Source organism: Frankliniella occidentalis, unplaced genomic scaffold, assembly GCF_000697945.3.
Source record: "Frankliniella occidentalis isolate FOCC.00 unplaced genomic scaffold, Focc_3.1 Scaffold33, whole genome shotgun sequence".
Classification (NCBI taxonomy): Eukaryota; Metazoa; Arthropoda; class Insecta; order Thysanoptera; family Thripidae; genus Frankliniella; species Frankliniella occidentalis.
The window spans coordinates 300168-305544 of record NW_026267163.1 but is presented as its reverse complement, the minus strand read 5'-3'; the positions used below and the strand labels follow the sequence as shown (position 1 = coordinate 305544).

Sequence of the window (5377 nt, the reverse complement as noted above, 5' to 3'; positions counted from 1 at the left end):
GGGGGTGCGAGCCCTGTACTGTCCGCCGAAGCCAGCAGCAGCAGCAGCAGCAGCTCATGGCCGTGTCCCTCTACCGCCCCGGGCTCTCCGGGCTGAGCCTGCGCCACCCGCGACCTCCACAGACTACAGTTTACTATTATTTATTCAGGGTAGCGGCACAAAGAGTCCCCCTCATTACGGGGCCACCGTGTGGACTGGCCTGGCCATGCCGACTGGTGGCGCGGGGCGGGCCTGGGCCGGGCCTGGGCCGGGCAGAGGGGCACTTCCACGTGACGTCAGCGCCTCCCGCCTGGCGGGCCGGGCCAAGGGCCGGGCGTTGCCTTGGAGAAGCACGGGGAGAGTTAAGGCGTTCCGTCTCTCCGTCGTTATACACTAAGTCGAACTAGCAGTCGGGGCGTTGATGGGCTGAAAGGTGGGCGGGGGGAAGAAAAGGTGGGACCTGCCTGAGCACTTGAGCCCCAAGCGCCGTGAGGCCGCCCTCGAAGGCTCTGGGCCTGTCCTGGGCACGTGGGTACATCAGCAGTCGGCGGTGCGCGTCGGGAGTGCGGCCCACGCCCAGGCCCGGGGTTGGCAGGCCGCTCCCCGGGAAGTAACATTAGAGCGGTTTTCTCAAAGTCAACACGGGCTCTGCCATGGCTCCGCGCTGCTGTTGGCCTGTTTGCGAGTGCTACCTCACTCACTCACCCCCGGCCGCCACCCCGTGCCTGGAGGAGGAACCTGACCCTGGCGCGGACCCCGGCGCGTGGACGCTGTGGACGCACACAAGAGCTCTGCGCCAGCGCCCCCTCCGGCCCCAGTTCAGGGCCACTACTTGGCGGCGTCACGTGGTGCCCGCGCCACGTGGCCGTCATAGTCACCCCTCGCGGCGCGCACCTCGGGGGGGGGTGTAGCGTAGCGTCCCGCAGAGCGTCACGCAGCCTCCGAATTGCGCACAAATAATGTCATTTTCACATTTTTAAAGGGGTGGGGTCGGGCGATTTATTTTCTCCACACTCCCACACGGCCCTCTACCTGGAAGAGTAGAGAATAGGAAGCTTTCCCCACACCATGAGTATAATGTTTCCTTAAGATGATACCCGATACCTTTAGGTAACCTCACAAAAAAAAAGGAGAAGAAAAATTGCAACCCCAACTTGACGTATGGGAGACGTATCCCTCTGGTAACATCATTTTGCGCTCAATCCCTTATTACCTCGCTCCCCCGCCCATCGGCTTGGTCGGGTCGGCGGGCGGGGAGGCGCGGGTAGCGAGTGGGAAATTGAAAGGATATCCTGTATCGGTGTCACGCCGCGGTCGTAAATCACGCACAGGTCGAGGTGCCACCTTTTGTAGCGGGGCCGCGGGGGACGCGGGGCCGCGGGGGCGGGGGAGGACGACGCAAAGGCAGCCAAGGCGACGGGTCCGCGAGACCGCGTCACGCCGTCACGGCCACCGACCAGAGGGGAGCAGCGGCGGAGCTGCGCGGGCGGAAGGCCTGGACAGTGATTGTTTGGAGACGGAAACTGTCTTGGTCCGGGTTAGAGAGAAGGGCAGGGCCGCGCTCGGCCGCGCTGTGGAGGGACGCGACTGTTGTCCTAAGGGCCCCGGCATCGGGGACGGGACCCCATACCTTTCAGCCTCAGACCTTCCCCTAAAACGGGCGCCGAGCTGCCTTTCCCTCGTAATCCGTCCTCGTGGAGCGTCGTCGCGTCGGCGGCGGCGGCGGAATCCGCGGGGACCCAATTTATTCTTTTTAGCGTCATCGTCTTTAATCGCTTGTCGTCTCCAGCGACCGCTGTGCTCCGCTCTGCTCCGCTCTGCTTTCCCACGCTGTCCCTCCCGCCCGACACGCCACCCCCTCGCCGCAGTGACGGGCGGCTCGCTCCCCGGCCGGGAAGTAATTGGGGCCCACCACACCACGCCGCCGTGCCCCCGCCGAGGCCGCCGCCATGGATCACGACGACGTTGTTGTTGTTGTCCCCCACCAGCGGGGAGCTAATTATTGTGCTTCATCTCCCTCTTGGCGTCGTGGACCAGCACCGACACCCCCAGAGGTTGGGTCTGTTTAGCAAAAGGAGAGGCAGGGCTGCTCCAGCTGACTGTCAAGTAAAACTCGGAGGTCCCTTGTCCTGTTTTGAAATCACATTTTCCCTTATGATACCTATATTTTACGCCCTTTTCTGACGGAACCCTGGCACGCAAAGTATACCCCAGAGTCCCTCGTCGGCGGGCCAGGGTGGGATGCGCGGGGCTCAGTCAGCGAGTCAACACCCACCGCGGCGCCATGTGCAGCGATGTGTGTTCGAACAGCCGGGGGCGAGATATCGGTAGACTATTATCGGACTGGCAGTGCCTGTCTATCTCACATCGCTCACCTCTGGCCCGACCTGGCCCACCCACCCATCCGGCCTTCAATACGCTCAAGCATAGACATTTTCGCCCACAACTTGGCAACAACGCAAATCTCTGTAGTGAAATTGTAATTTAGGCAAATTTTCAAAAAGCAAAAACACTTGTCTCTAGTAAATTTTCCAAGGAATCCAGTGGTGACGAGTACTTTGGTTGACAGACACTCAGAATATGGTTTATCTCAAGTGTAAGATTCTACTTGCGGCGTTGTCACGTTGTGGGCGAAAAGGTCTGTGGTGAGTTACGCCACGAAGCTGAAGATAGGAGTGCTATTTAGGGGATTCACAGGGGGGATCTTTTTAGTTACTTTGGGGGGGGGGGATTGGGGAGGTGAGTGCCACAAATTTGTGTGTGCTCGGTCATGCGTGGGTGAATTAAGGAATGTATTTTATTGTCAACGTCAACCTCCATCTGCTGCTGCAGCTACAACATTTCATTTTGTTGAGTGTAAGGATGTGTGTGCCAGATGAAGATGATATCAAGAAGCGCCTCTCGGGGCCTGCGGTGCGGAGCGAAAGAGACTGACGATCGCCCAGAGACAGCCGTCTCCCCGTCTTCAACCCCCTCGAGAGCGCAGCGCGGAGGACGGCTTTCCCAACTCGAGCCGCGACTCGCTGAGCGTTGCGCGGTGTGGTGGCTGGGCGCAGACAATCGATGTGCGACACACGCGAACACGCCCCGCGCCGCCCCGCGCCGCCCCGCGCCGCCCCGCGCCGCCCCGCGCCGCCCCGCGCCGCCCCGCGCCGCCCCGCGCCGCGGGCAGACCGCCGTGCACGAACTAATGGAGCACCTCCACGTTGATAACGAGCGTAGTGCTGAGGGGGGTGGGCGGCCCAATCCTCATGTGGAAGGCGCGCCGCGGCCGCGGCGGGGGCGGCGTGTGGTGTGGTGGCGTCTTTATGGGCCATGTACCAGATACGACCACACCACCACGCTCCCCACCGCGAGCCACCGCCCCGCGCTCACCTCAAGGGATGACCTTTCTCCGCACCTTATGGTGAGGTGTAGGACTGAGTGTGGGACGGTATGGACGCTGTTGGTTGCGGGCAGCTGTCACCGGGTCGCCTTATTGTGTGTGCTTGAGCGTGTGTGCGTGTGTCTCGCCACCCGCCCTCTTGCAAGTCAGTAGCTCCCCAGACAGAACACTGTGAATTATGGGGGAAGCAGGTTGCCTTTTTGAGTTTCTAATTTTAGTAGATTTGACAATTATTTCATGGAATTGATACTCTAGAGCATTGGCTTTTGTGTGAATTTGTTATGATGTGTTGGTTTTTTGAACTATGAGGTCCCTTCATATTGCCCCTTTTTCTTTCCTTCTTGTTTTTGTCCCCTTTTCCTCTTGCACAATCTCGGCTCTTGGGCGTAGATATCAAGCTCGACTGTTGAGCCTCCCGAGGAGGTGCGCCAACGGTCTGCTCTGCGGCCCGGCCGGGGGCGGGCGGCTGTGATCTGCATGCCGCCCCGACCACCTACGGGGGGGTCGATGTATTTGCACAGGAAGGGAGGGAAGGAGGAGGAGAGGGGGTCGCTCCTGGAGCTGGAGAGATGACGTCACCGGCCCCCTGGCCTTGCCCTGCCCTGCCCAGAGTGGCGAGGGTGAAATAAAAAGAAGAAGGCAAAGCATATTATTTGCGGCGTTTCAAACTGACGGCCTGCAACACCATGCTGGCGGCGGCCGGACTCGAGCCGTGACGTCACCGCCTCCCGGCCCGGCCCTCAGGACCCCGCTAATGTGACCGCGACACGAAACGGATGGGCGGGCGGCCGAAACGATGCCATCACCGACGCCGGAAGTGTGCTACGGACGGGGATCGTTTCCACCGCGGGATCAACCTCAACGGAATCCGCACCTCCTACTAGCTTGATTCGTACGCTAAGTCCCACCCCCCGTCTATCCTCGGGACCTCTAAAGTGATAAACACCTATGATACAATCTAGATATTACGTCCGGTATTCGCCGGCCTGTAAAGATCAGCCAGCCTCTCCTCTGCAAGCTCACGCCGCCTGGTAGGTAGGCAACATCTTGCCTTTCGTGCATGCGAGTACTGCGGGATTGCCTACCCCGAGTCCGGCAGGCGCCAAGCTCCCAAAGAACGGACGGACTTTCTAGACGATCCCCTACCGCGTGAACATAACTTTTCAGTGCACGGTAAAAAGTTTTTCTTGGATTTCAAGGTTATTTCGTGAATTTCAAGGACGGGTGGATAATTTCCTTTTACCTTGTGGGTCGCTCCTCGCTCCATTCCGGTGCCTTTGTCGCGTCGTGGCACCAAAATTACGTTTCTATATAAGGCCTGGCTGGCAGTATACGGCCGCTATCTTTGTGTACTCTCTGTGATGGCGCCCGGGGAAACCCAGCGGGCGTGGTTAAATACGGCATCACCCGTGGGTGAGGCGGGGGCGGGGCGGAGCGGGGTGGGTGTAGGCCAGCGAGGTGACAGGCCCTCTCAATAAAGTCATCACCTTTCGCGCCCCGTTGTGGGGCGGGGTCCACTCTGTCCATTCAGTCTGATACCGCTCGGGGGGCGCGGGCGGGGCGCGGGCCTATTCTCGTCCTGCCAGGGAAAAGCCATATCCCGGAGTCGGTGACGTTGACGTGCTGTGTCCGGCTGAGCGAGACGACAACAAACGAGTTGCTCTGGTGGCCACGGAGTGTCCACGTGCGCCGGCCGTACAGTGCGGGGGTACTTTGTGGACGGGGCCCGGTGGCCCCCTGTGCCCTTGCACTCCCCCCCACCCCCACCTCCCTACTGTCGGTTCGGCCGGAAGTGCTCAAGCCACACCGCGACCGCAGGCCCTTCACTCCGGCCTGCACAAAGAACAGTGCTGCATCGGCAGCGCTCACCGAGCCGAGCAGGCGCCGAGGGGAACCGACCAGAACAACCGACGTAAGAAAACAGCCGCTCCACCACCACCATCGTGCATTACCACCCCGTGCGCACTTGTGACGACATTTGGGGAGGGCGGGGTGGCAGGGCGGCCCGCGGCC

At 60.7% G+C, this 5377-nt stretch overlaps 1 protein-coding gene across 1 annotated transcript in view; it reads left to right on the top strand.

Annotated features, from left to right (window-relative positions):
* Positions 1 to 5377, top strand: part of LOC113208409 (sodium-dependent serotonin transporter) — a 24804-nt gene that overhangs the window by 9551 nt on the left and 9876 nt on the right. The window lies entirely within an intron of this gene.